Source organism: Callionymus lyra, chromosome 9 (genome assembly GCF_982586985.1).
Source record: "Callionymus lyra chromosome 9, fCalLyr1.hap1.1, whole genome shotgun sequence".
Classification (NCBI taxonomy): domain Eukaryota; kingdom Metazoa; phylum Chordata; class Actinopteri; order Syngnathiformes; family Callionymidae; genus Callionymus; species Callionymus lyra.
The window spans coordinates 13,052,453-13,074,387 of NC_141826.1; the positions used below are offsets into that span (position 1 = coordinate 13,052,453).

A 21,935-nucleotide genomic window follows, 5' to 3' on the forward strand; every position below is an offset into this window, starting at 1 on the left:
GGAGTTATGTGTAAGTGTGTAAATCTGAGACATTCGTTTAATACCGAATTTATAAAAAAGTTTATTTTCGCCTATCTGTGGCGTCCATCTTTTGTTGAAGCCTCGACAAAATAAACTGTTCAGGAAACACCAGTAAACAAGTCTATATTTCAAGTTTGTTTGTAGTAGAAGCTAAAAGGCTAACATGCTACATAGTAAGGATACACTTACATTTACAGCGAAATAGGAATTTTTGGGTGAACTATCCCTTTAAATAAGTGGTATTTAACTCACCAACAAGAGGGGACAACATCTTGGAACAGTCGAGGTTGCCGGGATTTGTTTCTCCTTCAACATTAATTTAACAGCCATTATCTCTGTTCATTATCTTATCTTAAACACTGGCATCTCCATAGCTTATCATGTCAATATCAACGTATTTAAAAAAGTAAATTGACACTGAAGTTAAAGTAAGTGCAGATGTGAACTCAGACAAAGAAAAGGCCCAGGTGGGGTCACAGCCTTTAGACTCCGCCCCCTACACACCTGTGGTGAATTACCTGCAATCAGCCCAGGTAACTTAAGCCCCACTCGCTCCAGTTGTCAGATTGTTTTTTATACTCCTGGACCTTTTTTCCCATGGTACTGTTTACTCGCCTCAACTTGCCTTCGGACTGGTTACAAGATCTCCACCAACTTCTGCTCTGACCAAGTCTGGTAAGTCTTTTCAAAACACCTAAAAGACTCACTTCTGGGTTCTTACCTGTGACTCCAGACGTAACAGGAGGATCATCAGGACAGTAAATAATGATATTTTGGACCTCAAGTTGAACAAAGACACATTTTAATTTGAGATTCAAGGAGTGTTTTTTTTTTATTGATGCCTTTAAAGGGCGAAACAACAACAATTGTTCAAGGTTGTTAAAATACTCCCTGACTCTCATAGAAGCCAAGAGGCTGCTCGGCTACCCGACGACTCTCAGGATTTGTTCTATATTCGGAGTAACATCTGCGCGAGGCTCCTGCAGCTAGTGTAGGTGGTCCGCTGAGAAAATGCTCCAGCATGAGGAGAAATTACAACGACTCCAAATGAACATTCTTTACCCTTGTTTACGGCGATGCTTCATTCAGTTACAATATCAGCAGTCAGTGTGTAAAGAAGAATATAATAAATAGTGATATGGAAGTGATCAGTCGATGGTGCTCGTTCACATTGTGATGTTTTGGTAAAAATGCAGTTTTTAAATTGATATTTTCATTAATGAATATGTATATAAAAAAACATTTTTTTTCAACTAATCAGGTTTAATTTGTCTTTCATATTCTAGTTTACAATCGACTTTATCTACATTTATTCATTTCATCCATTTATTTACATGTTTTATTCTTTATTAGTTTGTCATATATTTTATTTATTTGTGTTTTGACTGTGCTTTTCTCCCGGGTTTGAAGTTCTTTTGATTGAAATATGTGCCCTAGTTTTGTCTGCATCATAAAGTCATTTAATCTATTTATTTACATGTTTTATTCTTTATTAGTTTGTCATACATTTTATTTATTTGTGCTTTGACTGTGCTTTGACTGTGCTTTTCTACCCGGTTTGAAGTTATTTTAATTGAAATATGTGCCCTAGTTTTGTCCGCATCATAAAGTCATAAGATTTTGAAGAAGTTGAGATTTCTATGAACTTATTTACACATGTTTTCTTTAAAATAGTGTCTTTTTTAGTGTCATGTTTGCAAAGTTTTTAAAGAAAATCCAAACTTAAATGTTGGGTCTCAGAATAGCACCCTGTCCAATTATTCGGTTAAACTTCTTCGGCTTCTTTCCAGAACAATGACATGAGGAAATATTGCATCAGTAATGTCGCGTCCCACCTCTACTCTGAGGTCTTTGAAGAAGTCCTGATGTAATTTTAGTGCCCTGGAAGGCAAAAGTAACAGACATCGATCAACCCCTGTTGTTTGAGTTTGAACCTTTTTTTTTTCTTAACCACCCTCTGTGCCCCTCGGGACAATAGACAAGCTATTATTTTGAAAGTTCTCCCACTTCCAGAAGTAGATGGGAACAAAAAAAAAAAGTGGATTGAGGTGTCAGGTGGTATTACATCGATTTTTCTCTCCAACCAACTTCACAACCAAATAAGGACACGAGGAAGAAAATGAGTAGTTGAGATTCCTTTGGATCAAACTGAAGTTGGAAGCAAATGAGATTCCGAAATGAAGCTTAAAGGTAATTTGAGTGATGTTTTCTGTTTTTATTTGGGGTCTTCTGGGCCTCAGCGTGCATTTGAAATATCCGAGTTTCTGAAGTATCCTGCCGAGAAGCTTCCATTGAGCTGTGCAATGTGTGGTTGTGATTTCAAAAGCAGAGAAAACGGGGAGAAAAAAAAAAAAATAGATCTTGGAAATCTATTGTACTTATCAGTATGTGTCTGTTTGTACAAAACTCTCTTTTCATTGAAATATTTACATTAGAAATTGTGCTTGTTAACCAAAACCACGCCCACTCTAATGTGATTTATCAAGCATCGAGGTTGGTCATCGCGCGTCATCAATCCTGGATGTCTCCACCTCCAAGGGACTCGTTGTATAAACAAAGCAGGGCCTGATTACAGCTGGCTGGAGGAGGATGATGGCTCTCGTAACTTATGTGATTGATCAAGCATCGAGGTTGGTCATCAATCCTGGACGTCTCCACCTCCAAGGGACTCGTTGTATAAACAAAGCGGGACGTGATTACAGCTGGCTGGAGGAGTGATGACCATTATTACGTCATGATGGTCTTCGCTCTCGTAACCTCTTATTTGCCCAGATTTCAGACAGGGGAGAACTTTATAAAGTAATAAGTTCAAAACATGGTCATGATGAGAGACTTACAGCATTTTAGAGAGGAAGACTTCAACATTTGAAACATGGGAGACAGTCAAGAGAGTCGGGTTTTCACATTAGTGGCCATTTAAGATATTCAGTCACTCACTTTATTGCTTTCTTTTGATCGTAGCGAAAAGTAAAAACGTATCTTTCACACAAGTCTTTCTACTGGAATTCAATATTAATGAGAGGAAATTGGTTTCTAAGGCCTAGTCGTTAAAGATCTGGAAGATTTATCAAGTCTAATAAAAGTATTATAATACTTTAGTGGTATCTAATATCAAGGATAAAGCCTCTGAAATTAGCATGACACATTGAAATTGTTACTTGTCATTAGCTCATGATAGAAATTAAAACAAGAAATGAAAAGTGATTTATCACCACGCTCAATGGTTAGCCGACACTTTCTGCTGGTGTAGTGAGAGGTTCTTGGACAAGAGCGTCCAGAATACATTATGTGATCGATGCATGAATAATAAGGTATTATCTGTGTACGCAAAGTTTTAATTGAACTTGGATTCATTGTTGATTCAGGGTGAACTTAATTAAAGTGAGCAACCTTGATGCCTGGAATCGATGCAAACACACAAAGTAAAGAACACATCGCAGTGCAGTTAAGTTGACTTAAAAGTGTCCTCGCGGCGCTCACTCCTGTTTTCACTCCCGCTGCTAATCTTCACGGCTTGTCTCCCCCTTAAGCGCCGTGATAGCCAAAGCTCAGCCATGTGTAGCAAGTTTGGAAAAGCAGCCTGGATTGCAAAGTGCTTGTGATCCGGGGCACTGGGATGTTTTGTGAATTTAAATGTTGGTAACGACAAAAACGATGAGACGATACAAAGGGTGAATCAGATGCCCTTGGGTGTGGAGATGTTTTCTGGGTGAAGAAGATAAAAACAACAGGGTGTTGAGAGTAAACTATTGTTTAAAGAACAAAGCCTAGAGGGCAAGTTGTAATCCCTTTAATCAACTATGAGGAGCGACAACTTTCTTGCTGTATTTACATACTTAACAAGCGTCCTATTCTTCTTTAAGATTGAAAATGCAGATCCACATCCTTTGGAGTCTTCTCGAAAAAATACTAATAAAAAACCTTGTTCAAGGTCGCAGTTTGTCCAGACATAACAGGATTTTTATCCCTTTTCCAAGACATTCCTAATTATGTTTTATTTTATTTTTTGGTAAACTAATTCTGTCCTTGGAATTACAAGAACTTGTGTTGAGTTGGTTTGGCCGCAGATGGGAAGATATGTTTTCTTATTCTCGACACAGAAACTACACTAAAAATACGATATATTAGGATCACAATACAATTTTTGAATACAAATTAGATTTTTGGAACAAATAAAAAGGACATCTTGTGATTGTTCCTCTCTATTGTTTTTTTTGTGTTGTTTTTTTAACTTGAAGCCAAAATATGCCCAAATATCAGACTTAAAAGCTGCTGGAGCCGACTGTATCCTCTCGTCCTCAGTCATTGCCAGGATCTTGCGGTATTTCATTGTTCCCATAGCTGCGGAGGACGTTACGACTGCTGGATGCTTAATTTCAACACAAAAATGAACAAATGATTTGAAAGCCAAAAAAACAAATCTGTTTTTTAATTTTTGTTTTAAGTTTCTGTTGAACATCAATACAGTAACAATGCCAATGTCACTCTAACTCAGGGTTGTCAACTCAACACACATATTGATAATTGTGCACGGATTATCATTTTTGTCGTCCATAACGATTGCTTATTTTTATTAAATGGGCTAATAGCGATTTTTGCAACCAAAGTGAACAACAGTTACTATTCTTTTTAAATTGATTGTACCCTTCAAATAACAACTGTAAAACTGAGCTGTATAAAGGACACAACACCCTTTGAAAATTAAACTTCAAAAACAGTACAAAGCTCAAAGTAAACAAAAATCAAAAATAAAACGACTTGTCTACGGACAACCATGAATTACATACACTCACACTCGCAATGTAAACTTCTTATCACTTCAACAACAGCATATTTTTCTTGGCATCCAATTTCTGACTTGTAACCTCGGTTTAAATGCTTTTAGCTTTGTTAGCATCTTGGTAGCGCTCAGACGGTTTGCATCAGAACAAGAAGTTTAAAATGCTCCATTTTGTTTTGTCAATTCTACATACGATGTATTTATAGGAGTCATGGCATATCTCGTCATATATATATATATATATACACTCATTTAGAGCCAACCATCTAGCGGGGACCTTGAGTTTGTGTCCTAAGCTGTGAAATGGGACTCGTACGTATTAGTTTGTATTTTGCTGAAAACAAAGTAGCTGATCAAGTGCCGGAGCTTATCAAAACCATCTTTTGTCTCCTAATTTGTAAAGTAATGAATCACCTGCCCAACATCCCCACTCCTGGCTTGCTTTTAAAACTATCGCCAAGCGCGAAATGAAGCGTGCGGTGTTTTGTCATCTAAGTTATGAGCCACAGCAGAGGCATCTGAAGGCTCTCAGATGCCATTTCACATCTTCAGTTGAGAGCTGCAGTAGGTAATTAGGAAATAGCAGAAGGCATTAGCTTCAAGGCCTTTAGGTGCCATTCTATCAAGTTAATTTCATGGTTCGAAGAATAGTTGCATCTTATCCATGTACAGAAGCGTTTGATTTATGCCTCCGTCCACGTGCGAACAAAGGGAAGCGCGTGACTGACCTTTAAACTGCAGGGTTTGTGAACGAATATGTTGGAAATGGTCAAATAGATGCCTATTACTTTTGAATATTCCATTTCATTGAGTATTATTTGATCCATTTTTCTTATTCCATTATTTTTTTGATTAAGCGCTTTGTGACCCTGGTCTGGAAAAGCGCTCTACAAATATAAATTACTTACTTACTTACTTTCTGAAGCGAGGTCTTTTTGCGTTTGCAACTGTGCTCAACTAATTTTAGGGCGAAATCTTGGGCAGTGACGTTACTGCAACACTTTTGAATACAAAAGCATTTGATATGTTTTGATGCAGCCATTTAATTTGTTTAGTGAGAAAGGAACAAGATCAGACTATTGCTGTATTTATTGTGGAAAATGGACGGCATCATCTGACTTTAAAAGCTTTCTTTACGAAAGTGATGGATTGCGAAGCACTAGTGTTTACTAATGGGACAAACTGAATGGAAAATAGACACTTGTTTATTTTACTGTTTGTACTGCTGTTTGCTCAGGTAACCACAATATCAGAGAGAACATTAATCACAGTGTATCTCAACCAGTTGGTGCTTAGATTAGTCGTGCTACCAACACTTCTTTTTGTTAGCAATTACAGGCATTGATGAAAGATGAGCCATTTTAAAACTGTTCTCTGCACATGGCCTACGTTTTCACACAATTATTATAGGGCTGGAAAAATGTTGTTATACCGTTATCTTCATTTCAATACCGTTTCCTTAACAATACTTTACTGAAGATTAATGATATGACATATCAACAAATATTGAGTTATTTTTCAGCTTTGGTAAATTTGCATGTCAAGCAGTTTTTCTTATAGAAAAAAAAATCCAGTGAAAAAGAACCACTGCTAACGAGTTACTAATCAATCTGATGTTCACTTCCTTTGACATGTATTTGCTATATATAAGAAAAACCTCACATGGGTACTGAAATACGAAGCATGTTTCGATACTCGGTACTGCCAAAAAGTTTTGGTCGGTGCCACAAAGGAACCGAATATACTCAAGTATAGATGCCAATTGACCGAATATACTAAAGTATAGATGCCAATTGATTTCAGACATTTTTTCTTAATGGAGGTATTATTTAGAAGTACCTAAACGTTTTTTCCCCTCATCACCACAAATATATATTTATCTGGCTTTTAGGATCAACCACGCATCACTTCATGTCCATTACTTGCTCAGAGATTTCAGAGAATGTTCTGGAATCACTCCTGAGCTAAGATTCCTTCTTGGAAATCTTAAGTTAGGAGCTCTCTGAGAAGGATTCTTAGAATCTTTGGAAATATGGTCCAAGGCTTTTATCCAATTTCCTATGCTTTCAAATCTAAAGTATCCTTTTTAAAAAACAAACAAACTGTGCCTTCAGTTTCTTTTGGTATTACTCGCAGAAGAGAAACTTCATTTCGTAAAATAATTATAATTATTAATATATTAGAGCAACTAAATATTGTCACTTAGCTTAAACCAATCGATTCACAATTTTATAACCGACTGGTTTTAAATAAATGTGAATCAATCCATGAAATGTATCTTTTACAAATAAAATTAATATTTTCATGGATTATTTTATTTTTTATGAATAATTGCTGTGTCTAATTGGGGGAAAAAAACAATTTCCCCGAAAGAGACCTCCTGAGGGATCAATAAAGTTCTACCTAACCTAATATATAGTACAATGAATATCATACAATTAATGAATGTGTGGGTAAAGAATGTGTATTTTTTTTATATCTCCAAACCAACCCTTGTCCACCAAGTACCCCCCTGGTGTTTAAACGGGTCCTTCTGGCTGGACTGTTATCGTGAGTCTGGAAATGATGCCGGCGTCATGGATTCATCTGACTCACGGTAAGTAAGCTCAGAGGAGTACATTTATTTTATCCAGAATACACTCGGTGATGGAGCCCTTGATCCGAGCTTTAGGGGTCCACACGGGTCTCTGCAGATCCGTTGACCAAAGGCTCCGATATCAAACTGGTGAAACAAATCAATGGATGTCTGGAAAAGAATCTGGCATCTCTTTATCTAAAACGTAGACCCGACACCTGCGAGGCCCTCTGCGCCTCCCGACGAGATAAGAAAATCTACTTTGTTTGAACGCATTTCTGAGCTCGTCTTCACACAGCGGCGACTGTATTGAGTTGTAAACTTCCAGAGGAACTGGGGATGCAGAAATGAAACGACACAGAGGAATCGTGTCTGGAGGAGGGAGATCTATTGAAGAACCAGCGGTGTAGTGTCTCAGATTTAAAAGACAGGTAGGGGCTTTGAAGTCTGCTTCATGTTGGTGGCTTGAACGCACTGGTGATCATTATTTCTTTAACTTGATAGTTCCATCTATTTTTTGGTATTCATTTCAACCAGTAATTTAGTAAAATTGACGTTTTCGTATGTAATTTTTAGAAACGGTGTGACCAAAGACTATTAGAATCTGGTTACTAAATCAAGTACAACTATAAGTCTCCACACTAGTGATGGGCTGATGACGCTTCATGAAGCGGCGCCACCTACTGACCGCTAAAGAACATGACACTATCAGTTTAAAAGAAGGTTTTGGACATTTGTTCAAAACAAATGAAAAATAGTGCAGAGACCGCCATCTATTAGGCTCTTAAGTTAATGACACTGTATCATGAAGGTTCATCAGACCATCACTACTCCACATGCTTTATTTTATTATTAACTTTAATATATACTCAAAGGTTGACATTCAAGTAAGTGAAAAGATATAAAAATACTATTCAATAATAAAAATTTTCAGTGAGATGATCTGATGTCCGTCTCTGCCGAGGCTTGCTGAAGTTAAACAATATTTCTGTTTGTTTTTTTTGTTTTTTTATATATTTTCTTTTTTATTGAGAAAAGTAAATATCAGAAGACGTGCATCATTGTGTGGCAAAATACCAGATAAAAAAATAATATGGTCAGTTGATAAGGTATTATCAAGAAGGGTGAAAGTTGGGAAACTTCCCAGATTGTTGCATGGCACACAGAGACTCACAACCATTAACACATAGACTTGCGCACCTAAAGATGATTCAGAGTTTAAAAAAAAAACTGTGTGGCTATTATACATACAATATGCATCTATTTTTAGTGTTCGAACAACATTGTATTTGCAGACTTGACAAAACTGCAGAACTAAGTATGGAAGAGATCTGACATGTACCTAATTTTGTCTCAAAACACGGCACGCATTGTGCATTTGAGCCGGACGGTCTAAAGGCTTAATATGACGGGAAAAGTCTAGACGTTCCAATATTTTTATCATTCCCTTATTCATCCACAAAGGACAAAAAGTCCGGAAACAGTGTGGCGTCATCAGTGTGACTCCCTTTATTGTTTGTAATACAAAAGCGTGAATAGGCTCGTTCATCGATTTATTCCAATGAAGGGTTTGAGCTGTGTAGCTCAAATATATTATCAAGTTACAGCCTTTTGAAAGTCCTCCAATGGTTTTGGCCCTTCTTTTCAGGCCTTCGCAGCTGACCAGTCATTTTCCAGAAACTGTTATAATTGGACCATAACACATTTATAACCAAATGAAATTGCCTTTGCATTTTTTTTCAGTTAAATTATTTGTTGCGTCTTTGGATCTCTGAAAATCCCCCGGTACTTCAGCTAGTCCTCTATATAAATCGTACAATATCTGATATAAATATTATTTTTATTATAATTATTTCATTTTCTTTTAATGAAAATGAAAATAAAAAGTACAGTAGAGCAAAATGCTTAAGAATTGACCAAGAATTGTACGAGTATGTTGATTTTATTTGAGTAGATTTGTCTTTACAGGTCTTAGAATTCTATTGATGATTAAAATGTTAACAAACTTGCTCTATCCAATTTGACACTTTGATATTTAGCCGACACTGGTGATGGATGTCTAAAGTGGTCCATTATAAGACTGTCATTGAAGCGACCAATGATTCATTTTTTGTGTCTTGTTATCAACCCACTTCACCACGTCATTCAGAATGTTTTGGACCATTCATGATGACTCAAATGCTTCTCCTATTAGCATTTGAATTGCTCAACGAAAACCTGGACCCCCTTTCTTTCTGCTCCTAATGGAAGAGAAACTCATCTGCATTTTTGTTTTGGTCTGATTCAATGGAAATTTGGAACGCTATGAGTGAGAAATATGATCCCGAGTTCACCATCAAACACCCACATTTGTAAACACAAAGAATTAATTATGCCTCCACACGACGGATGAAAGTGATTTGATGAGTCAGCAGGACTGCAGACGTGTGAATGATAATCCGCCCGAGTCTCCTTAGCCGTTCTGAATCCCAAATCTGACATCTGGGCGCCGCGTGTCAGCAGAAGTAGGCCGTGCCGTGATGGCGGCCTAAGGTTAGATTCCCCGGATTCAAGACAAGCGCTCGCTGGTTAGCCAATCAATCTGATCGATGGAACCGTTACGGTCGCTCTGTTGCCGTCTCGCTAATGAAGCCGAAGAGCAAAGGCAGATCTTTAAAGAATCAGATGCTCCGATACTACAATCTGTGCTTTTTTTTTCCTGTTGGTTTACTCACTTTAAAAAGAAGGTGGAATGCGTTGCACAAACGGCCTTCAAGCTAAAATAAAATCAGTTTCCGACTCACTCTCCCGATCAATAAACTCTAAAAATAATGTTTTCAAGAGATAAGAATAATTAAAGCAATGGAAAACAAATGCATCCAAAATGGATTTAAGGTTCAGATTACCACGGTCTTACTTTTTATGCATCGCATCATTAATCATTGCAGAGACACATTTTCCCTGCAAAGAAGTCCCTTAAATTCACATGACTTCTCACTTATTAATGTTGCATTTTGGAAAACAAGTTAAGCAACAATAATAAACAATAAAATACTTTTATAAATATATTTTTCCTCATATTTTGAAATGTTATTTTGTAGCTTCTATTTCTATTTCAATGTATTATTAATATTATGCAATTAATTTATTTGCTTGAAAAAATTTGCTACTGGAAGTTTTTGAGTGATGTCCCCTGTTGTCGGTTATATAACTTAAAGAAACAGTGTCTTTGTAATAGTCACAACATGTCAAACTGTGGCCATTAATTATGAGATTTGTTTGAAAATAATAAAGAAACAACTTTACATCTGAAAACGCATGGTTAGTATTTTTGGCATGAGTGTAAAAATTGTTATATTCAAATCAGAATGAAATTAAAATAATCATTTGCTTAAAAAAATGTATTTATATCTGCAATGACATTTTTATGAACATTTGAAATCTTGAGTCTTATGAGAATATCATTTTACATGAAGAAAACGGTAGTCTTGTTTTAAATATAAATGCATAAAGGGACCCATTTAACAAAGATGAGATTGTTTTTAGTAAACAGGGAAATAAAATAGTAAATAAAAAGTAGCTTTCACAGTTTCAACTACAAACAATAACTAAAACTCAAATCATATCTAGATCATAAACTGTTCCTGCATCAGGTTTTTGTGTAGTTATGTTTGCAAGGATTTGCTACCAATTCCTTGTCATTTTTCGTCTCTCAGGAATGTTGACAGAAGAATGGTTTTGTCAAAGGCTGAACTGGAATATGGCGGCTGGAAAACGGGTTTACAAATGCAGCGCTTTCCAATCTTCTTATGATGAGCATGTTTTCAAGTCGGGGACTTCATTTCTTGGTCAGCTTTGCTGTTGCATAACGTTGTCTGGGAACAATGAAATATTTGAGCTTCAATGTAGAGTTGAGAAAAGAAAAACCTTTTTAAATCCTAGCATAAAAAGTTACTTATAAGGCGACTAGTTGATTTAAGTGTCTCAGTGTTTAAGCACCGCCCACTGAAGACACTGTGTTTCTGGAGATTAAATCTTGTTGACCATAACCACGCCCACTCTGCTGTGATTGGTCAAACATCAAGGTTTGTCACCACGTGTCATTAATCCTGGGAATTAATGACATTATTACATCATAATGGAATCTGCTCTCGTAACCTCTTGTTTGCCGGAGAGAACTTTATAAAGTAATCTTCAAAACATCATCAAGGGGGACTGCATCTTGGAGAGGAAGACTTCAACATTTTAAACATGTGAGTGAGTCAGGAGGTTTGGGTTTTAAACATTTTTTCCCCTCTAAACGTTACAGTCCCTGATCCAGTCTGAGACGAAGCATCTTTTCCATTTATGAATCCATAAGCCACCAGTGTTTTAGGGCATGAGTTGACTTAATGTAACTATTTTCTTTCAAAGCTGAGCTCTACCAGGAGCTTTTATAAATAGGGCTTAAAATGAATTAAAAAGTATCGATGCCAAGTTCCTATCAATACCGATTCTTTTAGAATCAACCATGTGTCAACAGCCAATCATTAACGTCAATATCTTGATCACATGAATAACTTGTGGGTAATGTGGTTCAGTACTTAAGGACGGGGCATCAATGACGTCAATAGAGCAGCACAGTCATGGTCAGAGTCGCTCTCTGATGCTGGTGAAGGCTGCATTCTTGACGTCAGTATTGACCGCCGTCGTTTTATTATTAAACATCCTCCTCACTAGAAGCTGTCGATCAGAGAACTGACCAGCTCTGCACAAAAACACAACCTGATTAAAGATGCCTGTATGTCTTGACGTGTGACACACCAGGTCTTTCTCTCGAATGCAGCAGTTTTTACAGAACAAAGCCAACATCCTCTGGTGGAGCTGGTTCTGAAGAGGACAGTGTTTAATGTCAGCGAAAATCCTTTTATCTCTTGAAACGGATAGTCAGACCTCAAGTGTAACATCACATTGACATTATATTTTTCAAATAATTGACTTGTTCAATATTTAATATTATTATTAGTTCTCTCTTTGCACTTGATGGATCTACTGACTCTTTCAAATACATTTTTATTCGTTCAGGCTTTTCCTTGATTTTCTGGAACTCCTGTGTTGTTCTCAGTTTTATCTTGACCTTTAAAGTATATACTTTATTGAATATTGTTTTGATTGTTTAAGCGCTTTGTGACCCTGGTCACAAGCGCTTTATAAACAAAAATTAATTACTTACTTACTTATTTCATTGTTATTTAGTTAGTTTTCTTAAATACTACATTAATAAATATGTTACAAAATGTGCCCTAAAATACATATAAACGGAAGAAAATTAATGAATAACTTACTCTTTTTTTTTTTTTTAAATGTATCTGGTTTTCATATTTGAAAATGTGTATTTTCCTCAAATATGGATTTTATATAGAATTGGGAAAAAGAACCCCATGAAATTTCCCATATTTACAATTTGATTTAATTTAAACTATACTGTATTAAACACTTGCAATGACTTCCTAATACTCTCACTAAACCTCACCTACATTCATAACGGCTTATATTTTCACTAGTTAATACATTTATATATATATATATATAAAAAAGACTAATATTTTCCTATGAGCAGTCTTTCTACTAAATAAATAGTTTTCCTAAAAGATAAATTGGATTTAATATCACAACTTTTGCACTATACAGTGGAAGTACTAAAGCACCAACTAAGGAAAAAATAAATCCACTAAAATCCTTATATAAAAACTGTTGGCCTCTGGCGTGCCTGCATTCAGGATTTAGCGTTTTAAGTAAGGAATTAATTTATTGCGCGAGAGTGGGAAAACCGGAGCGCGGCGATAATTCACCCACTGAACTGCACGCAACCTCATTCAATAAAAGTGGATCGTGAGGGAAGTTGTTCACAAAGTTAGGGACGTGAGAAGTGGAGAAGGTAGATTATGCACTTACAGGACTTTGTGTTCTCAAGGTCTTAAAGGTTCTTCGTCTTCCAGGAGGGATCACACACCGGAGTCTGTGTGGAGAGAAGAGAACGCAAAAGATCAATCCTTGTGTTTGGATGTTTTCTCTTCTGTCTTCTGGAAATATCCCTTTGAAAATAAAGATTTAGAAAAAAAATATTTATTGCATTATGGGAAATATAAGAAAACGAATTATAATGTTAAAGATTCTTTCCTATAGAAATAAAAGTACACAACTAAATAATATTTTATACCATGGATATTCACCCGAAGCGTCTCACACTGTGCTGATAACTCTTCATCTACTATTCTGTTTATCAACCACTTCATATAAAGTCTTAAGAAGCCGGATCATATCCATTTTTCTTATCCAACTGTGTCCATGCTTGACATTAAGCCTCGTTTGTACGCAGTGGATATCATCAGTCGGATTAGAACTGTTGCCGTGTACGTTGATGACGAAGAAACCTGTCACAAAGTAAAATGCAATTCTTCTGTTAATATCTTTAGATCATGGGTGTCGAACTCAATCACACGAAGGACCAAAAAAATGGTTTAAAAGTCGAGGGTCGTACAACATGTTTATTTACCAAACCGTCTGAAACGGGAAGTATGAGTTTCTTTGTGATATTATCTTGTCCTTCCTTCCGTAAATATCGGTGACTTCGTCTTCTTTGACAAACAGTCCCTTCAAATTGGTTTACTATCAGTTCTTCTCCTGCGTTGATCCAATCTTCACCAGACAAGTGGGATTGGTTTGAGACAAAGCTGCTTATGCCTTATTGAAGCCCCTCATAAGTCTACCCCATGAAATCCCCCTACCAGCGGCTGACATCTTGTGCAATATTGCTGTCAAATACAGCAATATTGGACAAGTATTTTCACTTCTGATCATTTTTTTTCTGTTGAACTTGTTATCCAAGAGGCATATTTGTCAATGTTCCTTTCCTTCAACAACCCTTGTTTACAACAATCCATCTATCTCAAAGCCATTCATAGGAAGGTTTATTAAGTTGTCCTCATGTGCCTATCATAGTTGATATTACAGTTAAATATTGTTTGTTTAAAACCTTGTGTTGTCTCTCGGCCAAGGTGAATCTGGAAATGCATATGCAGTAGTCTAGCTTGTTCACCTTAACACAGAGATGACTCAAGGGTTACGTTGAAAAGTGTTTAATTAAAGTCAAATATTGTTGATAGTTGTCAAGTATTGTTGAAGATAGTTTAATTGGAGTTAATCATTTTTGTATTATAGTTAGAAATGTTGAATTACAGTTAAATTGTTGTATTTCAGATTGAAATTGTTGTATTTCAGCTGGAAAACGTTTTATTACATTTAATAATTGTTGCTTTATAGTAAGAAATGTTAAATTACATTTAATTGTCGTATTACAGATGATGATTTTTGTATTAAAGTCAAAAAAATATTGAATTTCAGATGAAGATTGTTGTATTACAGATGGAAAACGTTTATTTTACATTTAATAATTGTTGCTTTATAGTAAGAAATGTTGAATTACATTTAATGGTTGTATTACAGATGAAGATTGTTGCATTAAGGTTAAAAGATTATTGAATTTCCGATGAAGATTGTTTTATTACAGTAGAAAATTGTTTTTATTACAGTTGGAAATAGTTTTATTCCAGTTGGCAATTGTTTAATTGCAGTTAAAATTGTTTTATTACAGATGATGATTATTGTATTTCAGATGGAGATTGTTTGCTTACAGTTGAAAATATTCGGTGGAAAATGGGTTTTGAATTATAAGGTTGATGATAGTTTGATACCAGTTGACCATACTAGAAGATTGTACATGTAAAGTATACATTGTAGTATATAAAAAAAGCATTCATGTAAAGGACATTACAATAAATGAAGTATAAAACAAGCAAATACTCTCCTTCCCTCATGGGGCTGCTCGAACAACCTGGGCAGGTTGCCAGTTAAATTCTCTTTCTTTTAAATGTTTAAAAAGAGTCAAGTCGACTCTCACTAACTCACTGGCTATTTAAAGCATCAAATCTTCCCGGAGCTCGACTTAAACAGCTTGCTTTAGAGGTCGAGCTTCGGTTTTAGGTCTTTTCAAACGTGTGGGTTTGACTTCTGCTAAATCACCAGCAGTTAATTGGATAATGTGAGCTAGTCTGGGTTCCATCTGGGATCTTCCTCTTCCTCATCTGCTCCGTCAAGCTGTGTGTGGCAGGAATGAACATGTCACATTAAGGTTTTGTGCTCTCGCTGAACTACGATTCTGAATCCCTCTCACAATCCACAATCAAACAAGAGCGTTACTGGCTCTATATAATGTTATTTTTTATTACATACTGTACTCTCGTTCTGCAGGGCAGAGCTGGTTCAACAGCAACTCCTCGGCTCTACTTCTGAAGGAGACGTTCGATAATAATGATCGCGTATAATCACGTGTCAGCAGTTTTGCTCAAGTTTTTAATTTGGTTTTCTCAAATCCAGTTTCCACATGTAGCTTCCGACAATGGCTAATTACGTGAGGATGGATTGCTGAAGGAACCGTGAGCAGTGTTTTGTGTACACAAGTAGAATCGACCCGTGGACAGGAATTACAAACTCGGCGGATACGTTTTCCAACGGGTTTTTAACGATTCGACGTCCGAAATATGAGTGGAGACGTCGCCGGGCTGTAATTAGAGACTAGCCGACCTCGTCTGGACCCGTGATTTACATTTTGTCCAGACTGGAGACTTCCTGCTTCATCATTTCCTGATTATGTAATAGAAAAAAAATCGACCGTCGGTCCTCGTGCGACCCGTGACACCCGAGCAGTGTTTCAAGGGAAAAGCACCTTATAATCAGGAAATGAATACATCGACTTTTGTTGGATTCAAGTCCACATTTTTTTTATAGCAAGGAAATTCAAAGGAGGTCATTTGACTCCACAAAGATCTGAACATATTTGAACAAAATTGGTTGTATTTTAATAAGAATATCAGTTGATCATTATGATTTTACGATAACTGCATCCATCTGGGCTAAAAAAATGTTTTGAAGGTGTCGTCATTCGCTAGTTCTTGTGTGTCCAGCTCCATTTAGAACTAGAAAAACACGGTATTTAATTGAAAAGCTAAAGTTAATACATTTTCCATGAATCTGGTGAAGTTTTTTATTGTTTATTTGGTCGTTCCTTTTGCTCAGTGAGGCTGAGAAACGGGAAATTCCGTACAGATGCCTATTAGCAAGACATGACTGCTCTTGACCTCATTCAAGTTGATCCTTGTGTGGGATTTTCCTCAACTCTTCCCAAAAATTGTAATTTTGTGTATTTCTTGGAAGACATTTTATTCTCATCTATTAAAAACATTTTCAGTTCCATCTAGTAAGTGCCTGGTTATCTTTTGTGTTGCTTTCTAAAAAAAACCTTTTAAAAGGGTAAAATACGTAAAGTGATAGTTCACCCAAAATTCTAAATTCACTCATTTTCTACTGACCCTCATGTCGACTAAGTTATATTTCTTTCTTATGTAGCAACAGTGGCTTACTTGTCTTCATCTTCGTCCAAAAAGACAAACTTAACCCTTATTATCTCTCGGTCAAGGTGGCCCGGAAAACAAATGTGTTTGTGGTTTTCGTCTTTCCCTTTGACCCCGAGGCAACACAAGGGATAGCTCAAACACATTTGTTTTTGGGCCACCAGGTCACCTTGACCCTGAGAGGGCTGAAACATGAGGGTTAAATACCTCCATACTGCCCGTCTGTAACTGTCCATCTTGTATTGAAGCCTCAACGTTAGAAATTGTTCCGAAAACATTTGGATGTATAGATATATTTTAAGCTAGTTTGTAGCGGAAGCTTTAAGTCTCTAAGCTCCAGCTATAACCGTATCCTTATTGAAATGCATTGCAAGAGTCACTGACAGACCAACAAGCTTGAATTATAGACTATAGACAATTTCAAGGCTTCAATACAAGATGGACATTACAGCAGAACTGAGGTATTTGGAGGATTTTGAAGTGTCTTTTTGGAAGAAGACCAAGACAAGTGAGCTAAAGTCGCTACAATAAAATGAACATGCATTTTGTCTATAACTTTAAAAAGAACAGATTACTCTGAAAATAATCCCAACCCTTCCCTTTATGAGTGGAAACTAGAATCTTTGGAACTATAACTTTAAGGCTTAAAACAAACTCAATCGTGCCCAATGATGATAGTATACGGAAAAGGGTTCCTGAAAACCTATAATGGTAGTAGTAGTTTAAAATACTTTAGTGAAAAGATGGATGTCCACAATAAGGTTTTTAGGTTTGTCTTGTATATTCAAACGATCCCAGAAAAAACTCTTTAATTCTAGCAAAGCAGTGAACATAAGAAAGTCAATAATTTGTTTTTTATTAAACCTTCAAATGTTTTTATGCTGTGGGAGGAAACTGGAGTTCTGGTGGAGCCAGGGTTGACTGGGTGAAGCTCTTTACCGTGAGGCTAAACCTTTCCTAGAGATGTAGCGCTCTTTGAAATGGCGGTGAAGATGTCTTCTATCAAAGTCGTGAAAAAAAGCTATAATGTAATAAAGCATTAATTCATTTCAAAAAGGGCGAGATTAGTGTAGGTTGGACCCTCAAAATGACTCTCGTTAACTGAATAATTTAAACCAAGAAAAGGAGGAACTGCTCGCAGCACGGATGACAGGAACCCAATTGATTCTCATGGCGACATCATATTCTGCCTCTGACCCAGGAGGATTTTTCTTTTTACGCGTCGAAGAAATTGAATCCAAAACAAGAATGAGCAGGAATCAGATGTGACATGGAAGTGGGAGGATATTAATTAGCACCAGCGGGTCCCGGCGGTGAATCCTGTAATTGTACTGGTGAGGGTTTCATTATCCGCCCGGTCGCGGCGTTTCAAGTGTTCGCCCAAAAGCTATGGGGCGGTCTGACCCCCGTGGATATGGGTGGATGTCATGTAATCACAGGTTACGGCTTTCAGTGGCTGGTCACCAGGACGATTAAAGCCAAATTATCAAAGTTTAACCCGCTAGCGCCGAAGTCAAAGGGGAAATTGGGACGACAGTTTAATTCTAAATACATTACTACAGTCTATTAGGACGGAAGAGATTGTCGAATTTTTTAAGCTAATCTTTTTGGGTTTTAGTAAAAAAAAAACAGCTACTTGATGATTTAAAAGGTATTAAAACGCTCAATAAATGTTGTAATGCTAACAACATAAATGTTATTTTCTATACTTCCTGGCTCCAATTGTACTACAAGTAGTAATCTATCGAAATAACATTTGGTAATCAGATAACCAACCACTGTGCGCTAAAAATAATAAAGAACGCTTCAGCTCTCTGAACAAGGAGGCATTTTATTGCAGAAGTCGTAATCGGTCTCCCACGTCTTTAACTCAGGAGCTTTTTTTTTTCTTCAAATAATCATTAGAAATTGAATCTAGGACAAGAGAAGGAAGGAATCAAACCAACCGTATTAAAAGCTGCATCCAGACATCCGGGGGACGTTCAGCAAACAAGGTTTTAAAGGTCAAACTACTTGCGAAAGCAGACGGATATGCTAAGCTAATATTAGCTACTTAAATCTGGGAGATCTTGAAGTCTTTACTATTTATTTTATGATGTTACATTTACAAATCCCGCTCTATAGAACGTGATGGTATATTCCATAGAATATACACCCCAGAGTACCATCATTTTAAGCAGCCATACTAATAATCCCATTAAAGGCTTTTAAAGCCTCAATACATGCTACAGTATCGTATTTAAAGCACTTCATATTGCTTTTTAAAAAGTCAAAAGTGATATTTTCAGGTTTGAAACAACTTTAATATGCACTAATGTGAATGGATGGTTATTTTTCAAAAAGATAAAATCCTCCAAGATGATAGATTTTTTTGGCTTCACAGATTTAGAGCACAATGACTAATTTATTACAAGTGATTATCCACAATGGTATTAATCGGCGAGTTTGAAAGTCTGCACCGACAAGTGCATAAAAATAATCAGTTTTCCTTTTGTCTCTCGTGTCCTCGGGAGACATTCTTGGATCCTATTCAGACGGCTGATGATGGGATGTCTTGTTAGGTTCGTGCCTTTCTATTTGAATCATATCTGTCCATTCATCTCGGCTTCATTTCAGCCCAATTTCATATTGTAAATGAGGCTTACTTCCCCCTCTGGATGTTCTACCCACTCATTTGAATTCAAGCTCTGTCGCCCCCAAAGTATGGACTGAACCACCAATCATCCTGGACCACAATTGTACATCTCGTTGTCAATCTCTTGCACATTTCACTACAGTTCCAAATTTATTTTAGAAGTTCTTCGAATAATAAGGCAAAGATCGCTTATATAAAGTTGCATGTCATTTTTTAAAACTTTTAAACAAGTTGCTACATTTTGACTTGGATTTATGATGCAAATGTAGAAATAATGACTAATGAAAATAAGATGTTACGGAATATTTAAAAAAGTTTATCTCGTACAAGCCTTTTTAATCAAGACTGTAATTGTATATTGTTGTGGGTTTGTGTGTACACGACTCAGTTTTTTTCAGCAGTGCCTCAAGTGGACACTCGATGAACTGCATTTTTTTCCCACTTTCTCCTCTGCCTCACTTTTTAGTCCTAGAGGTTGGAACTTACTATATTTACATTAGTCAGATTCTCATGTAATTGTCTTATTTGTCTCGCCTCTTTTATTATAACTAACAGACAGATAGATTCATCCATACAACCATCCATAAGTACATGTAAAAACAATAAAAAAAATACATAAACACGATCAAATAAATATCGAATTACAATAAATGGATACAAAACATATAAAAATAAATAAGTAAAGTTGCCATAAAAAAGTTCATGTCAAGTATGAGAGAGTTCTATTGTAACATCTAATGTCAGAAGGAACAAAAGATGTCCTAAAATGTTCCGTTCTGCAGTGCATGGAGAGGAGCCTGTTGCTACGGTTACTCTTCTGAGCTGCTCCCTCTGAGTAGTATCTACTGGTCCCTAGTAAACGTAGCTCATCAACCTTCAGTTGTGAACGCTGTGCCTACATTCGCTTGTGCATCAACTTCATAACTGTGTAAACGCACGTCCGACAACTTTCAGATCTGTTGTGAAGTTTTTATATATTTAATTAAATTATGCCTTTGTTTTAGATGTAGTTTTGTTCCAGTATTGAGCTTACTGGAATAATATGTGTATGAATTCATCAGTAAATAAAATACGCAATAAGTCCCAGAATACTTGTAATTCTTTAGAGGTTTTAAATTTAACGTCAAGCAGTTAAGGACTTTAAATTAATTACAAGGCGGCTCAAGAGCCTTTTATTCAAGAGCAATGTCAAATATCTCCAAACATGAGGCTCGTGGCTGGAGGGAGATTTAGCTTCTTCACAAATGTATTCATGGTGTCAAACTTATCCTGTAATCCCCCAAAGATTAAAGCAAAAGGAATCTTTATATACATTTTTTTCACTTAAAAAAATGCATTTTACATTTTTGAGTGATGATAAAAAAAAGTAGGCCTGTTGTACGTCCTTTAATAAAGTTTTAGTTTTTCACAGTGATGATGTGATACTCATTTGTTCATTAAGAATTAACTTGATTTAATTGACTTCATTATACAACATTTATATAGTAGAGTGTGAATGATACCGACCTAGAAAATTGTATTTAAGCCTCATTCGATCCCCTCAGAGTATTACCCAAGATCCCACGAGTGGGTTATTAACTTAAGATATTGTGAACCAAAAAGTAATTTTCCCTTCTTTAAAATGCCACAGGGATGGTTTCTCTCTGAACACACGGAGACGAACAAAACAACAAGAAGCGTTTCTGTTCACGCGGGACAAAGAAGTGACAGATTGGAGAACGTTGAAGACTTTTCACACATTAATTGGCACATTTTGGTTTGAATATTCTAATGAAGATTGCGACGTGACCACGGAAGGCCTTCAATACTGTCGTCCCAGTGTCTGATCAACGTCACCAGAGGCGGTTTTTCACACTTTTAACTGTACCGAGAGTGTTTGCTTCTCCCTCATCTATCAGTGATGGTATTTAATATTTGCATTTTCTCACATAACAGAGATGTGATGATGGATATAACTATGCGCTAGAAAGAAGCAAGTTGTCCTTCTTCTTCCTCATCTCTAATGGAGCGACGAATATTTAAAGGGCGACTAATGTGTTGATTTAAGTGCGTCTTAAATGGATCTTGTACGTCTATTGTACTCATCAGTTTGTGTCTGTTTGTACAAAACTCTTTTCATTTAAATATTTACATTAGAAAATGTGATTAAGCCACGCCCACTCCACTGTAATTGGTCCAAAAATCAAGGTTTGTCTTAGCGTGTCATCAAGCCCGGAAGTCTCCACTGTAAGGAAATGACAACTTTACTGTAATCAATCACCTAGATTTAACACACATTTCAAATAGTCACTTGATTAACTGATAATCTTACATATTTAATTCATATTAAATAATCCTATTCTTGCATTGCATTCACTTAAATTAAACTCAGGTTCACAACTCAAAGGCCGAGGTCACAAAGCCTTGCACACACAGAAAGATTAAACAATCCCAGATTCCAGGACGTCTGGACACCTGTTTGAGAATTCACTCTGAAGGACACAAGTCGCTGGGAAC

At 36.4% G+C, this 21,935-nt stretch overlaps 1 protein-coding gene across 6 annotated transcripts in view; it reads right to left on the minus strand.

The window, feature by feature from the left end:
* frmpd3 (FERM and PDZ domain containing 3) overlaps positions 1–21,935 on the minus strand; it is an 84,744-nt gene that overhangs the window by 31,604 nt on the left and 31,205 nt on the right. For all 6 annotated transcript variants that reach the window (XM_087799760.1, XM_087799761.1, XM_087799756.1 and 3 more), the window contains exon 2: positions 13,290–13,353. The gene's annotated coding sequence lies outside the window, so the exon portion shown is untranslated. The remainder of the gene's footprint in view (positions 1–13,289; positions 13,354–21,935) is intronic.